General features: G+C 44.3%; 7 non-coding genes across 7 annotated transcripts; 4 read left to right on the forward strand and 3 right to left on the reverse strand.

The window, feature by feature from the left end:
• Positions 1-53: 53 nt before the first annotated feature.
• On the reverse strand, positions 54-135 carry trnal-aag (transfer RNA leucine (anticodon AAG)). The gene has a single exon. It is a non-coding gene; the product is annotated as a tRNA-Leu (tRNA).
• Positions 136-455: 320 nt separating this feature from the next.
• Positions 456-527, forward strand: trnap-ugg (transfer RNA proline (anticodon UGG)). Its single transcript has one exon. It is a non-coding gene; the product is annotated as a tRNA-Pro (tRNA).
• A 491-nt stretch (positions 528-1,018) lies between these two features.
• Positions 1,019-1,100, reverse strand: trnal-uag (transfer RNA leucine (anticodon UAG)). The gene has a single exon. It is a non-coding gene; the product is annotated as a tRNA-Leu (tRNA).
• A 320-nt stretch (positions 1,101-1,420) lies between these two features.
• trnal-uag (transfer RNA leucine (anticodon UAG)) lies at positions 1,421-1,492 on the forward strand. Its single transcript has one exon. It is a non-coding gene; the product is annotated as a tRNA-Leu (tRNA).
• An 893-nt stretch (positions 1,493-2,385) lies between these two features.
• Positions 2,386-2,457, forward strand: trnap-agg (transfer RNA proline (anticodon AGG)). Its single transcript has one exon. It is a non-coding gene; the product is annotated as a tRNA-Pro (tRNA).
• Positions 2,458-2,749: 292 nt separating this feature from the next.
• trnap-agg (transfer RNA proline (anticodon AGG)) lies at positions 2,750-2,821 on the forward strand. The gene has a single exon. It is a non-coding gene; the product is annotated as a tRNA-Pro (tRNA).
• Positions 2,822-3,307: 486 nt separating this feature from the next.
• Positions 3,308-3,389, reverse strand: trnal-aag (transfer RNA leucine (anticodon AAG)). The gene has a single exon. It is a non-coding gene; the product is annotated as a tRNA-Leu (tRNA).
• Between the last annotated feature and the right edge of the window lie 14,003 nt (positions 3,390-17,392).

The raw sequence follows: 17,392 nt of genomic DNA on the forward strand, positions 1-17,392 counted from the left end.
TATTGCCTTTGAGACAAGCATTTCAAAAAACTCCGTGAACACAGTTCAAGTACTGGCAGTGGTGGGATTTGAACCCACGCCTCCTAAGAGACTAGAGCCTTAATCCAGCGTCTTAGACCACTCGGCCACACTACCACAAAACACTAACATTCTTAATGGCCTTTCAAAATGATGCTGCAATGCAAAGGGTTGAATGCCCCTGCAAGGATTTGAAACAACGTCTCCTCGAACTGGAGCATTGATCCAGCACCTTGGAAAACTCGGCAGCACTATATCACAGGACATTTGTAACTATTTTTGAATTACAAAGTAGGACTTTAATGCAGTCCAAAGGAAGAATGAATATTGTAATTTGACGGCAATAAATTGGAATTATACAATTGTTCTTAAACGCTTGCACCCCTGCTAATAATTTGAGCATTTTCAAAAATTGACATATCAAATTATGTTGCTGTGGCTCGTTGGTCTAGGGGTATGATTCTCGCTTTGGGTGCGAGAGGTCCCGGGTTCAAATCCCGGACGAGCCCTCGGTTCTTTGCTCAATGTTGTGCACAGCCTTGTAAGATTGTGCTGTCATTTTGTGAAATGCTTCAGGATTCCATTTGATATCCCATAATCCAGCTGTATTCTGGAAAAGCTAGTGAATATTTTTGTCTTTGTTCTTAGTTGCCATCAACACACAAACCTGCTTTATTGGGAATAGAATGTGTTGGAATATATCTTTCGGCACATTCAACAGGGCATGTCATTACTGAAATGCATTAAGGAGTATATATTTTTCACACTTTCACACTATTCAACTTGTGCTCGTGATCTCAAATTGATTCTCTTCGGCATAATTAACTGCCAATTGCGTTAGTGTGAATGAAAGATCCACAAAGTGAGACCTTGTATAGGTTTCAACGAATGTTGTCGCTTTTTTGAGGGGATTCGAAGCATGTAACTGAGAAATTGCCATTCAACAGTATTGCCTTTGAGAAAAGTATTTCTTAATACTCCTTGAACACAGTTCATGTACTGGCAGTGGTGGGATTTGAACCCACGCCTCATAAGACACTGGAGCCTAAATCTAGCGCCTTAGACCGCTCGGCCACACTACCACAAAACACTAACATTCTTAATGGCCTTTCAAAATGATGCTGCAATGCAAAGGGTTGAATGCCCCTGCAAGGATTTGAAACAACGTCTCCTCGAACTGGAGCATTGATCCAGCACCTTGGAAAACTCGGCAGCACTATATCACAGGACATTTGTAACTATTTTTGAATTACAAAGTAGGACTTTAATGCAGTCCAAAGGAAGAATGAATATTGTAATTTGACGGCAATAAATTGGAATTATACAATTGTTCTTAAACGCTTGCACCCCTGCTAATAATTTGAGCATTTTCAAAAATTGACATATCAAAATATGTTGATGTGGGTCGTTGGTCTAGGGGTATGATTCTCGCTTTAGGTGCGAGAGGTCCCGGGTTCAAATCCCGGACGAGCCCTGGGTTCTCTGCTCAATGTTGTGCACAGCCTTGAATGATTGAGCTGTAATTTCGTGAAATGCTTCAGGATTCCATTTGATATCCCATAATCCAGCTGTATTCTGGAAATGCTAGAGAATATATTTGTCTTTGTTCTTAGTTGCCATCAACGTACAAACCTGCTTTATTGGGAATAGAATGTGTTGGAATATATCTTTCGGCAGATTCAACAGGGCATGTCATTACTGAAATGCATTAAGGAGTATATATTTTTCACACTTTCACACTATTCAACTTGTGCTCGTGATCTCAAATTGATTCTCTTTGGCATAATTAACTGCCAATTGCGTTAGTGTGAATGAAAGATCCACAATGTGAGACCTTGTGTAGGTGTTCAACGAATGTTGTCGCTTTTTTGAGGGGATTCGAAGCATGTAACTGAGAAATTGCCATTCAACAGTATTGCCTTTGAGAAATGCATTTCAAAATACTCCTTGAACACAGTTCATGTACTGGCAGTGGTGGGATTTGAACCATAGGCTCCAAAGAGACTGGAGCCTTAATCCAGCGCCTTAGACCTCTCGGCCACACTACCACAATACACTAACATTCTTAATGGCCTTTCAAAATGATGCTGCAATGCAAAGGGTTGAATGCCCCTGCAAGTTTTTGAAACAACGTCTCCTCGAACTGGAGCATTGATCCAGCACCTTGGAAAACACGGCAGCACTATATCACAGGACATTTGTAACTATTTTTGAATTACAAAGTAGGACTTTAATGCAGTCCAAAGGAAGAATGAATATTGTAATTTGACGGCAATAAATTGGAATTATACAATTGTTCTTAAACGCTTGCACCCCTGCTAATATTTGAGCATTTTCAAAAATTGACATATCAAATTATGTTGATGTGGCTCCTTGGTCTAGGGGTATGATTCTCGCTTAGGGTGCGAGAGGTCCTGGGTTCAATTCCCGGACGAGCCCTCGGTTCTTTGCTCAATGTTGTACACTGCCTTGAAAGATTGAGCTGATATTTCGTGAAATGCTTCAGGATTCCATTTGATATCCCATAATACAGCTGTATTCTGGAAAAGCTAGTGAATATTTTTATCTTTGTTCTTAGCTGCCATCAACACACAAACCTGCTTTATTGGGAATAGAATGTGTTGGAATATATCTTTCGGCACATTCAATTATACAATTGTTCTTAAACGCTTGCACCCCTGCTAATCATTTGAGCATTTTCAAAAATTGACATATCAAATTAAGTTGATGTGGCTCGTTGGTCTAGGGGTATGATTCTCGCTTAGGGTGCGAGAGGTCCCGGGTTCAATTCCCGGACGAGCCCTCGGTTCTTTGCTCAATCTTGTGCACTGCCTTGAAAGATTGAGCTGATATTTCGTGAAATGCTTCAGGTTTCCATTTGATATCCCATAATCCAGGTGTTCTCTGGAAAAGCTAGTGAATGTCTTTGTTCTTAGTTGCCATTAACGCACAAACCTGCTTTATTGGGAATAGAATGTATTGGAATATATCTTGAGGCACATACAACAGGGCATGTCATTACTGAAATGCATTAAGGAGTATATATTTTTCACACTTTCACGCTATTCAACTTGTGCTAGTGATCTCAAATTCATTCTCTTTGGCATAATTAACTGCCAATTGCGTTAGTGTGAACGAAAGATCCACAAAGTGAGACCTTGTGTAGGTGTTCAACGAATGTTGTCGCTTTTTTGAGGAAATTCGAAGCATGTAACTGAGAAATTGCCATTCAACAGTATTGCCTTTGAGAAAAGCATTTCAAAATACACCTTGAACACAGTTCATGTACTGGCAGTGGTGGGATTTGAACCCACGCCTCCAAAGAGACTGGAGCCTTAATCCAGCACCTTCGACCGCTCGGCCACACTACCACAAAACGCTAACATTCTTAATGGCCTTTCAAAATGATGCTGCAATGCAAAGGGTTGAATGCCCCTGCAAGGATTTGAAACAACGTCTCCTCGAACTGGAGCATTGATCCACAACCCAGTCGCCAAGAAAAAACGTTGACGGTGTACGTTTCCATGAACACTGGAGACGTACTATTACAACGTAAAAACAGCGTGTTATACCTACAGTATCCACGCGTGCCGCTGTGGAGGCGGGTTTCGGGGTTTGGGTTTCACGGCTTTCGCGGCAAATTGTGGACACGATTGTTTAGGGGGGGGGAGGTAGACTGTTGTTGACCGGGGAGGGGGGGGGGAGACACGTTTGTTGAGGGGGGGACGACGACACGATTGTAGGGGGGGGGGGAGGGAACACGTTAGTTGAAGGGGGACGACGACGACGACACGTTTGTTGAGGGGGGGGAGACACGTTTGTAGGGGGGGGGGGCACGCTCGACAACGAGAGTTGGTTTTTATTGAACGCTCGACAACGAGAGTTGGTTTTTATTGAACGAGACTTCAACACGGAACAGCTGCACGAAACGATGGTCACGTCACTCTCGGTGACGGTGTCGACAACAATGAACACACGAACAATGTTAATAGAACAACACACAACCACATAACATCCCGAACCCATCAACCCCACTTAATACTAACAACAAAACAAGTTACCAAAAGCCCCATTTGTCAACTGACAACCCCAATTCCCAGAATCCCCCGCGGCTCCGGAACACGGCGTAGCTTATATTAATCTTTATTATCCGAATGGGAAATGCAATATTTTAGGACAGATACACCATTAAACGCGTTTCTAATGACATTTCTAGCGAGAAATGTACATTTTCCTTACATAATCTTCAGTCAGTGAATGTGTATGATCTTTATTAATCTTTATTATCTGAATGGGAAATGCAATATTTTAGGACCGATTCACCGTTAAACGTGTTTCTAATAACATTTCTAGCGAGAAATATACTTTTTACTAGCATAATCTTCAGTCAGTGATTGTGTCTGATCTTTAGTTTTATAGTTATTAGGATTTGATCGGATCGCTCGCATGTTTCAACGTCAGGTTGTTATGCTGCTTTCGCTAAACTAGCAGCTCACGTGCTTCCTGCGTTTGTGTTATTAAACTGTTACTTTATGTAACTTTTAATGATATCATCTTGTTAGAAACACGTATATCTGAGAGGCAACCCAGTCGCCAAAAGCATTCGTTGACAGTGTACGTTTCGTGAACACTGGATTACGTCGCATTTCAACATAAAATAGCGTGTTATACACACACACACACACGCACGCGCACACACACACACACACACACACACACACACACACACACACACACACACACACACACACACACACACACACACACACACACACACACACGCACACGCACGCACGCACAGACACACACAGACACACACACACACACACACACACACACACACACACACACACACACACACACAAACACACACACACACACGCGCGCACACGGTGCATTTCGCTGCTAAAACAACAACAAAATATTCCCTCAAATATTATTACTAAAGAACCGTTTTCCAAAGAACGAAATGTAAACCAATGCATTCTGAATGGGAGTGTTTCTCCGATTTTTCCATGCTACACAGAACGAAATGTAAACCCATGCAGATAAAGACTTCATTGTCATAATCATTTAAATATCATTAATCTCCGTGTGTTGGGTGGTATTCTATTTATTTCAACGGGGCTGGTGCCGTCTCCTTTTGACCTTTTGACCCCAGACTTCTGGGGGAATAGCTGAATCAATTCATTAGTCAATCAGAAGCATGTAAATATCTTCCCGGTGGCGTAGGAGAACGAACAAGGTGTCCTTCAACATCTACACTTCCAGGCGATTGCAACGGTGCCACACATGAGCATATTCGAACATGTTTAATGGTAGTAATTAGCTGTCGAAATTGGAGGCCTTCATCAATAATGAGCAGCTATTGATTTGCTTCCCGATAAAAAATTGTGACAAATGACATGTTATTTAGCATCTACACGTTGAGCTGAGTCCAATGACACCAAGCATGACACTCTAGCTAATGGTAACATGTATTTTACATGGTACACCTAGGTCTAGGACATGATCTCGGTGTAGCAAGAGGGCGAGCTTGATCTCATTGGACTCAGCTTAACGTGTAGATGCTAATTAACATGTAATTTGTCAAAAATCTCCATCGGGAAGCAAATCTATAGCTGGTCATTATTGATAAAGGCCTCCAAAATCGACAGCTAATTACTACCCCGAAACATATTAAAATAGGATGGCATGTGTGGCACTGTTGCAATCGTCTCGAAACGTAGATGTCAAAGGACACCTTGTTTGCCCTGTTGCACGACCGGGAAGATATTTTCATACTTCTTTTTGTGATCAATTTTTTATTGTATTTTATATTTCATACAAGAAACAGTTACACATATACACAAGTAAGACAACATAACACATAATACTCAACCATACTCCCCCCCCCCCAAGCCCACCCACCCCCAGGTCTTGCCTCCCACAAAGACAGAATCAATAACTTGAGAAACTCAGCAAATTTGTTCAATAGGCCTAATACTAACATGTGAAATAAATAAAGAAACAAAAAGAAAAGGAAAAGGATGAAAAAGCAGTGAATAAGGCGTAGATACAGTAAGCCATGACTACCCTCCCAACATACTGTTAATAAAGGTGGACCATAAGTTAATATTTCTAGCTTGGGCGCCATGCATGCTGGCCACAGATCTCTCTAATTTAGCCAGATCTATGACTGTGTTCACCCAATGTTGGTAGGACAGGTCATGAGGAGCTTTCCATCTCTGTGCTACAAGCTTTTTAGCAGCAGTAAGGCCTACCAAAAACCAGCGTTGGTGCATCAGAGAAAGATCTAGACCCGTAAAATCACACAGCAATAAGATAGTTGGGGAGCAGTGGATGGTACGCCCAAGTACTATAGACATCCTATTGGATACCATACTCCAAAAGTCGCTCACCCCAGGGCACTCCCAGACCATGTGAACAAAGGTACCTATAGTACCTAGAGAGCATAGCTGGCAGTTAGGAGATGGATTTAATTTCATCAAGAATAATTTATGAGGAGTGCAGTAGAGTCTGTGTATGAAATTGTAGTGAATCATCTGATGATTGGGATTACGCAAAGATAGGTCAAGCTTTGACCAGACTATGGACCAATTGATTGAAGAAGGTGCAATTGAGAGATCATGGCTCCAGCGACTATCCACTTGCAAAGGTTTTTCTGCATGTTTGGACATAAATGTGTATAGAGCAGAGACCAAGCCTTTGGTAGATGAACTACCACATATTTTATGAATTGGATGAGGCACCATGTTTTCACCCCAGGGGACTCCGTATGCCCGTAAGGCGCTGCGGAGTTGTAGGTAGAAGAAAAAGGAGGTGCCGGGTAAGTTGTAATGCGATTTCAAGTCCTGAAAAGATCTGAAATTAAATAAAGGAAGGTGGGGATGGAATTTAAAGTGAGTGCTAGAGTGTGATTCCACAGTTCTCCATACGGCAACAAGATGTGAGATTAAAGAGCCAAATTTGGATTTACACATTTTGAGAGGGATGTTTGAGTAAATAACATCCTGAAGCCTATGTGGTATTACTAGATGTTCCTCTAATGAATGCCAGGCTACCTGAGCCTCTGGATCTAACCAGGTATGAAGAGAACGAAGGGTTGAGGACCAAAAATAAAACTGGAAATTTGGAAGTCCAAGGCCACCTGAGAGTTTGTGCCTCTGCAAAATAGACATTTTAATCCGTGGGCGTTTCCCTTTCCAGACATACCTGGAAACAAATGTATGTAGTTTATCCCAGTGACCAACTGGGGGAGCTAAGGGAAGCATTGAACTACAGAAGTTGACTCGCGGTAGGATGTTCATCTTTACGATAGAAGCTCTTGCTCGAAATGAATTAGGAATGGACGACCAACGCTCCAAATCGGATTCCACCTGCCTGAGAGTCGAGTTATAATTAACCAAGACTGTAGTTTGTAATGAAGGAAAAATCGATAGACCTAGGTATTTAAAATTGTCAACTACTGGAATAATGTTTGGTAAGGAAGCATGCCTCATAGTGTCGTTTAGAGGAAGGAGAGCCGACTTAGACCAGTTTATTTTGTAGCCAGAGATACTCCCGAATTTATCAAATATAGACAAAATATGTGGTGTAGATTTAATTGCATCACCAAGATAAAGCAAAATATCATCACAATAAAGGGAGATGAAATGATCTGTTCCATGGACAATAACAGGAGTATGGGTTGACTGACGCACCGTCTGGGCCAGAGGTTCCAAAGATAAAATAAATAAAAGTGGAGAAAGAACGCAGCCTTGTCTAGAGCTGCGGCCCACTGGAAACAACGAAGAACAGATATTGCCAGTCATTACCATGGCTGAAGGGGAGGCGTAGAGCGTTTTAATCATGTTGATGAAATGGATACCAAATCCCATATGCTGAAGGACAGCCCATAAATAGTGCCATTCAAGGCGATCAAAAGCTTTTTCTGCGTCCAGAGATAATACAGCACAGGGAGTTTGGACCTCAGCTGAAGCTTCGACAATGTGTAAAAGTCTGCGAACATTATCAGAAGATAAGCGAGATTTTACGAAGCCAGATTGGTCAGGGTGAATGAGCTTATTCATAAGGGGCTCGAGCCTTAGTGCAAGCACTTTAGCAAAAAGTTTAACGTCAGCATTCAAGAGCGATATAGGACGATAATTTGCACATTCATTTGGGTCTTTCCCTTTTTTATGGAGTAAGGTGATTGTAGCGGTGTTAACATCCCTTGAAAAGGAACCACTTGAAATGGCATGATTGATCATGTTCAGCAATAGAGGGCCAAGCTGAGACCAACATTGTAAATATAGTTCTGGAGGAATTCCGTCAAAACCCGCCGATTTGCCTTTATTAAGACTGCGTAAAGCCCTCTCCAATTCGAGTAGGGTAAATGGTTTGTCCAGAGACGTAGCCTCATGGGGCAGCAATTTAGTAAGATTTAAATTCTTGAAAAATAAATCAAATTTAGAAGAGTCATGAGGGACTTCAGAACTATACAAGTTGGAATAAAAGGAGCGGAATGTCTCATTAATTAATTTGGGGTCCGTTACTAGAGCGCCAGCTGGTGTTTTAATGGCGGGTATGTGCGCAAAGTTTTCACTGGCACGAAGGCTTAAGGCAAGTGACCGGCTGGGGCGGGCCCCCTCAAAGTAATGGTGCTGGCGCGTACGATGGATAAGAAATTCAGCGTGCTGTCGGGATAGGGAATTCAGCTCCTCTTTTATTCTATTACGTTGGGTGATTGAGTCAGGAGTTACGTTGTTGTGCATAGTACCTTCTAGTTGCCCGAGATCACCCTCCAGCTCAAGAATCCTGCGTTGACGCGTTTTGTTTAAATTAGAGGAAAACGATATGCAGTTACTTCTAATATAGCCTTTTACAGAATCCCATAGGATACGAGTGTCCTCTACTGAATGCAAGTTAAAAGATATGAATTCTGCTAGGCCAGATTCAAGTTGCACCAAAAAGCTCTCATTGCGCAGCAAAGAGGTATTGAAGCGCCAGCGTGGGGCGCGGTCACGAGATACGGAAAGGCTACTGAAAATTCCTGAGCCCATTTCCTCAATGCAACCGACGCTGATCTCTGATCACTGCCCTCTACTACAGCCGTCCTGTCCACAGAGTGGTCCCAAACCGCATTAAAGTCTGCCCCAATAAATAATCGGTAATCAGACAGGTCATGCATGATATTGGACAAACGTACATAGAAATCAGGATCAAAGCTGTTAGGTGCGTAAATAGATAAAAATGCAATTTTCTTGTTTTCTATGATGGTTTTCATAAAAGTGATTCTACCATCTGAGTCGCCCCCAACACCTAAATTGGTGACCTGAAAGTTACGGCGGACCACAATTACTACGCCTTTTGTTTTATTGAGGGCTGAAGCATTTGTCTTTACAACGTAATGTTTATTTTGTAGCTTATGGACATCTTTCTGAAGCAAGTGGGATTCGCTGACCAAGGCTATGTCCACTCTCTCTCTTCTTAGTACATCCAGAAAACTTGTGCGTTTATGGGGCAAATTAAGGCCACGTGCGTTAAAAGAAATCACGGTTAATTTAGTCATTCAGGTGGTGGTACATAAGATAAGATATGAGCTGTAAATAATAGAAAAAAGAGCAGGCAGAGCAAGACCTGTATCCCCCCCCCCCCCCCCCCCCCCACACACACACACACACACACACACACACACACACACACACACACACACACACACACACACACACAGCCAAACCCACACGCACACACACAATACCCCCACACACACACACACACACACACACACACACACGGAACAAAGCAGCAAGTGAATCCCCCCCCCCACCCCCCACACACACTCCCACAAGACAAGACGAAACAGTACCAATACATGGATATTGCCAGATGCAACCATGTAAGCCTATCATAACCCACCCACCTAACACTAGAAGGCGGGTCCCTATAGGAAAACTCCAAGGGGGAGAAAGAATGAATGAAGATAAATAAATAAACAAATAATGACATTGGACTTTCAGCAGTCAATAGTCAATATACAGAGAGCCGTATAAAGTATACAGGCCTATAGCCTCCAACCAAACAAAAGTCAGGACAAAACAATCAAGCAAACCAACCATCCAAAAAAGGAGGCAAAACAACAACAACAAAAAACAACGTCTGGCATGCAACTCACCTCCACAAGGCTGTGCAATCGACAGTTTTTTTGTTTTTTTTTAGCAATATTTTAAGTACAGACTTGTACAGCAATAAACAATTAGAATATTTTGAAATCCCAAATGGCCAGTCCACGAAGTGAATAAGGGAAAAAATAGAAATAGGCTGGACAGAAAAACCAAAAGATAATGGGGGAGCAGTAGGTAACTTACTCTTATTTCCCCAAAGCGCATGTAATAGCGCTGGCTCTAATCTATTTCAGGTCGGGGAATTTAACTTTCAGAGCGTGGCCGCCTCTAATGCCCCATTTCCACTGCAGGGTGCGGAACGGATCGGATCGCAAAGGTGCGGTAGGGAGGGGGCAGTATAGCCCAGCTCAGTTCCGAGGTCGCGTTTCCACTGCCGACAGTACCCTTGGTGGTAGGCCGGATGTCAATCGCCGCGGCAGCTACGTAAACATCGTAAACAACGTCTTCCTCCGCAAGAATGCAGACGAACGTCTCCACCTCCTTGTTCGCCCAAGCAAGCTTTTTACGCGACATGTTAATGGTAAAGAATAATACCTTGAGGCTACTGTTTGTTTGTTTTTATCCCCGCGTCACCCGGAAGTGACGATTCTGTCGACCAATCAACGGAGGGGGGGTGTAGCTAGAATTCCAGGGTACCCTTTCAGGCGTCTGGTCTCGTTTTGGGTACCGCAACGGAGGAGTCCCTAGAATGGGGTCGGAACGGGTACGACAAAGTCCGGGTCACGCCCACTTTTGGCGGTGGAAACGCGATCCGACCCGCACCTTTGCGATCCGATCCGTTCCGCACCCTGCAGTGGAAATGCGCCATAAGCACCCGAACTTCAACTGTTCATTGCCAATCCAGACAAGGAGGGTGCCTGGGTCCCGGACTCTGGTCTTTACATTTTTGCCATGGAGCTGCTCGCGCAGCGGCCAGTATTGGTCCCGAAGTTTCCTCCGACGCACCGACATATCCTCAGTAATCCGTAGCTTCACGCCGGGAAGGGCCTTGAGCTCAAACAGTGTGGATTTCACTGCCTCCATAATGGAGATCTTCTTTTGTAGATGGTGAAGCAGCTTGAATATCACCGTGCGGGGTCTGGATTGCTCTACCAATGGACCAAGCCTATGGGCAAATTCGATGTCATGCTCTTTCAGTGGAATGGATAGGAGAGCGGAGAGGGTCTTAGCCAGGTAGGCCTCCATGTTGTAGCCTGCCTCGCTCTTCTCTGGCAGGTGCAGCAAACTGAGATTCCTTCGCCTGGATTGATTTTCAAGGTTGTCAATTGCGTTCAACGCTTCTTCAAGTTTATGATCCAGGGCTTTAATGACCAACTCTTGAGCGGCCACCTTGTTGGTTTGCAAAAGCAAGTTGGCCTCGGTTGAATCCAGCCGCGCATCAATAGCATTCACTGAAGTGTTTAGTTTGTCCATTTTCTTGGAAAGAGCGTCTAGTTTATCCATTTTACTGGTAAGATTGGCGTTCGATGCCACCAGCGTGTCCAGCGTTGCCTGAATTTTCTCCATCACTGGTGTGGCTCGGGTCTTAGGAGACATACACAGGAGTTTGGATTTGTTTGTTTGTTTGCTTGTCTGTTTGGGTTAACTCACGCAGTTTGTTTGTTTGTTTGTTTGCTTGGGTTAACTCACGCAAGCCTGCCTAGAAGTCCCAAACGGCAGATAGCGTAATAAATCAACATCGACATATAAAGAGAACGTATTTGTAGTTAGCAACGAGTTGATTAGGGGTATAAAATCATGCTTTCTCCCCAAGAGAGTCGGACCCACACGTCTCACTCACTGCCGTCCGCCATTCACTGCCGTCCGCCATTTTCATACTTCTAATGGATTGATTCATATTTTAAGGTTCTCGGAGTGAGACTTTAAGCGGCTGCAGCAGAAGTGTTGAGACGAAAGATGATATCAAGACATTAATAGAATATTCCCATTCACATTATGATTCTTCGTCATAACATCCGACCAAACATCCTTTACATTCACCGAGCGAAGATTATGAAAGTCCAGGCCCCCCCTTCCTGCACTCGGGGTCCGACCGGGCCAAGTTTCGGTGCGGGGGTCCCAGTTAGGCCCTAGAATATGGTATTCAAATTTCAGGGTGGTAGGACCTTCCTATCTCAAAAACTGTTTTTCCACCACATTCTGAACCATTAGGTCTCGCAGGCAACACTTCTGAAGGGGCTTTGTCCAAATGACAGTCCATTTGGGAAAACTTTTTTTCTCTATGGGCTAGAACTACAAATCTTGGATATGTCGTTCTCGGGGCCCCGGGAAATGTGTGTAAACATTTTAGCATCCCTAGCTATCTCGAAAAGGCCGGAAAAGGGGCGTGACCTCCAACAGTACAGTCAATGTATATAAGACAGAGGTTAGTTTCTAGGCCCAATTTTTTGCGGGATGGAGGTGTACATTTGTGGCTTAATGTGTGTAGACACAGCTGGCCTGTGGCCACGTCTTTGAAGTCTGGGGTCAAAAGGTCAAAAGGAGCCGGCACCACGCCGCTTATGAGATAACAAAAAGTGAATCTGTATTTCTCTCCTAACATTTTGTCATTATTGAAGAGAGGCCTGATTCTCAGATATGCATGTTGGACTGTTAGGGTATAGGTCTGGGAAGAACTTCAGGCCAAAATCTTGCAAGCGAGCCGCTGGGTGCAGGTGCAACGAGATGGAGCACTTGCTGAGTCATTTCCTGTAGGGCTGGAGCCACAGGTTGAAGCGTATGCGTCCTTTGAAACCCCCTTTGATATATAAGAGACCCCAAGGTACAGTTTACTTAAATGTTCTCGCCTCAGTCACCTATTGTATCACTTCCTTTAGGGCTTCGGCCTCCTAATTGATCATTGTAGTATAATTGAATGCCCTCTTTCATATTATATGATACTTCCACCACTGGGACGTGGCAACAACTCTCCAAATCCATATGGGGAGGGGGGGGGATGCTTTTGGACAGTAGGGGTGTACACTAGACATAAATAGGAAGCAAACTCAGGAGAAGGAATGACCTCTCACAAATATTTATTGAATAAATTGTTTCAAATAACCCTGCCTCGTTAAATCAATGAACTTGGTGTTTTGCTTTCAAAAATAGGTTATAGAAGAAGTCTAAACTGCAGAATATATAAACCTCGGAATATCTGTCTATTTTTTAACTGTCAGACCCCAGTTTACGACAAAAACAACACAATTTACGGCAGCTCCTTTGCCGCGTGGTTTTTCGAGCCATGTAAGGATTAGAGGGGGCGGTCGATAGCAACCACCATAGCAGCATGACGGTCAAGTGACTGGATGCAGCCCCGTTGAAAAAAATAGAATACCACCCAACACACGGAGATTAATGATATTTAAATTATTATGACCATGAAGTCTTTATTTGCATGGGTTTACATTTCGTTCTGTGTAGCATGGAAAAATCGGAGAAACACTCCCATTCAGAATGCATTGGTTTACATTTCGTTCTTTGGAAAACGGTTCTTTAGTAATAATATTTGAGGGAATATTTTGTTGTTGTTGTTTTAGCAGCGAAATGCACCGTGTGCGTGTGTGTGTGTGTGTGTGTGTGTGTGTGTGTGTGTGTGTGTGTGTGTGTGTGTGTGTGTGTGTGTCTGTGTGTGTCTGTGCGTGCGTGTGTGTGTGTGTATAACACGCTATTTTATGTTGAAATGCGACGTAATCCAGTGTTCACGAAACGTACACTGTCAACGAATGCTTTTGGCGACTGGGTTGCCTCTCAGATATACGTGTTTCTAACAAGATGATATCATTAAAAGTTACATAAAGTAACAGTTTAATAACACAAACGCAGGAAGCACGTGAGCTGCTAGTTTAGCGAAAGCAGCCTAACAACCTGACGTTGAAACATGCGAGCGATCCGATCAAATCCTAATAACTATAAAACTAAAGATCAGACACAATCACTGACTGAAGATTATGCAAGTAAAAAGTATATTTCTCGCTAGAAACACGTTTAACGGTGAATCGGTCCTAAAATATTGCATTTCCCATTCAGATAATAAAGATTAATAAAGATCATACACATTCACTGACTGAAGATTATGTAAGGAAAATGTAAATTTCTCGCTAGAAATGTCATTAGAAACGCGTTTAATGGTGTATCTGTCCTAAAATATTGCATTTCCCATTCAGATAATAAAGATTAATATAGGCTACGCCGTGTTCCGGAGCCGCGGGGGATTCTGGGAATTGGGGTTGTCAGTTGACAAATGGGGCTTTTGTTAACTTGTTTTGTTGTTAGGATTAAGTAGGGTTAATGGGTTCGGGATGTTATGTGGTTGTGTGTTGTTCTATTAACATTGTTTGTGTGTTCATTGTTGTCGACACCGTCACCGAGAGTGACGTGACCATCGTTTCGTGCAGCTGTTCCGTGTTGAAGTCTCGTTCAATAAAAAACAACTCTCGTTGTCGAGCGTGCCCCCCCCCTACAAACGTGTCTCCCCGAGTGGTGCCGAGATGATGCCTCATGAAACGTCAAAGCCTCGCAGCCAGATGAACCATCAAAGTGGTTCACCTCGAAGCTTCAAATGAGTACGCTAGGGACACCTAGTGGTGAATGAAATTATGATGAAAGAAAGAGTTTCCTGTGATGATGGGATGTTTGCTTCGTACAACATCAAAACGTTTAAGAATTAAAGTCATTTCAGTGATACGTGTGAGTTCATAAATATCTCCCGAGCTCATGGTAGAGAAAAAATCATTTGACAAAGATTTTAAGTCATCCCGGGCAAAATAGATTGTCTTATAACTACAGTAGCCTGCTAATAATTGTAATAATAGAACTGCATGATGACTGAAAATGAGTGTGATTAATTACATAGCCATAAAAGTGATCTTGGAACTGGGTAGGGTCTTCTTTTTGTAAAAATGTGCCAATTGTGAACCCATATCGCGGAACAGCCCGAGATGAAGCCTCGAACGTCACACGCTACGTCATTTCGCCTATGTGAATCCTACTCGATACGGAGCTTCGCTGGGGGAGGAGCCGAGGTACTCGACACACGCCCCGATGCCTCGACGCAAACCATAACATCACTAGTCTCCCCCCCCCCCCCTCAACAAACGTGTCCCCCCCCCCTTCAACTAACGTGTTCCCCCCCCCCCCCCACAATCGTGTGTCCCCCCCCCCCCCCCCTCAACAAACGTGTCCCCCCCCCCCCCCTGGTCAACAACAGTCCACCTCCCCCCCCCCCTAAACAATCGTGTCCACGATTTGCCGCGAAAGCCGTGAAACCCAAACCCCGAAACCCGCCTCCACAGCGGCACGCGTGGATACTGTAGGTATAACACGCTATTTTTTACGTTGAAATGCTACGTATCCAGTGTTCATGGAAACGTACACCCTCAACGTTTTTTCTTGGCGACTGGGTTGTATATATATATATATATATATATATATATATATATAGCATATGTCTTTGACAATGTATGGTAACTTGACCATTCTTCCCCTTGTCTTCAGATGTCTACTAAGAAGCATCGATCCATGGGGTCTGAGGAGTGGGTGAGCCGCCTGAAGGCATTTGCCTCTTCTGGCACTTGGCCCTCCAGTGCAGGGAACAGGCCATCTCCGAAACAGGCCAAGTGGCACAACCTCTACCAGAAGGTAAGCTTTGCCCCAACAGTAAACCAAAACTCCAAAGTGAACCGATTGTGTCTAAGTAAATCATTCATTTAAATTAATTACAGATTGAGAAGTGTCCCATGATGCTGCGTGGGCAGACCTTAATCTTAGGGATAGCCCAGACATGTACCTGTGGCTTTCACTCCCAGCAGGTAATATTGAGAGCCTGGTGAAATAAATGCATTTTGTAGGCTTACAATTTGTGATGTGGACAAAATCCCATATTGATTAGTATTAATGCTTGTTTAATGGTTTTATTGTTTCTGTCTGTCAGTCTGTGAGAAGCCCTGCAGCTACCTCTGCCTCCACCTCTGCTGCGCCTGCACGGAGCCCTGGGAGGCCTGCATTGACGCTGGCGATGGTGAATATTTCCATCACATTAAATACCATGTCATTCACCTGGTTAGCCATGATCAACTCATCTCAGATCTGTGTGTTTACATAACTTTCATGCGTATCACTGGTGTGTGTATAATGTCATTTTTAACACCATTTTATTAAGACTATTCTTGGTTGATTTTTCAGTTTGAGAAAGCGCGGTTCGGTGGGACTTTGTCTGCTGCAGCCAAGCCGAATGTCAATCTGACCAGGAGGCCTGTTGAGGTAATTGATGTACCTATAGCTGTGCCTGATGCCTTAGAACACAGCCATACAGCCAACACTATCCTTGTTTTGTAATTGTACTTCATCGGCTCCGTTTCCCCCTCTTCCCAGCGTCCCTCCAGCCCTGCCACTGTCCCGGATGGGAGAAGCACTCCATCCGCTACCCCACCTCGAGTGACGCCCCCTTCCAGTCCGAGATTCTACAGGCCTGTCTCCCCTTTCTCTCTGCCTCCATCCAGCCCCGTCATGTCGGCGGTGAGGACCAGCTCTTCTCCTCTGGTTCGTGCAACTGTAATAACCTCTATACAGGTCTTACATACTGTAGCGTGTAGCGGATAGATGATTTATGATCTTTTTCATTTTCTTTATGTAGGTTATATCAGATACGAGTCCTGCTCCTCCAGGTCTCCTCCCTGCTCCTCCAGGTCTCCTCCCTGCTCCTCCAGGTCCCCTCCCTGCTCCTCCTGGTCCCCTCCCTGCTCCTCCAGGTCCCCTCCCTGCTCCTCCTCTTGCTGCTCAGTTCTGGCTGCCGGTGGAAATGAGGAAGACCATTCCCCAGCAGGACCAGCGCTGGATTGCATCCACGCTGTGGAGGAACCAGCGGCTGCGCCCGGACGTCCAGCTCTGGTATGAGCCACCGGTTCCTGCCCTCATATACAATCAGGTCCCGTCACCAGACCGCTTTTTTATGCACCGGCTCCTGGTGTGGATGCCCTACCACCTGTGGAAGGTGAGGCTGTCCTGCCCCCAGTGCAAGGGGCAGCTCACCGGGGCCGGCATCCACAAGAGGGCACAGAAGGTCCTGGACGTGGACAGGTACTACCTGATGGTGACGGAGACCCTCAGGTGCAACTCCTCCAGTTGCGTATCAAATTACCTGTCCACGAGCCAGACCGTCCTGGACCAGCTGAGCTTGGCTCTCCGCGGGGAGTTCCGCCTCATCCTGACCCGCAAGTGAGTTCAGATCATGA

Source organism: Gadus macrocephalus, chromosome 5, assembly GCF_031168955.1.
Source record: "Gadus macrocephalus chromosome 5, ASM3116895v1".
In the NCBI taxonomy this organism is placed as follows: domain Eukaryota; kingdom Metazoa; phylum Chordata; class Actinopteri; order Gadiformes; family Gadidae; genus Gadus; species Gadus macrocephalus.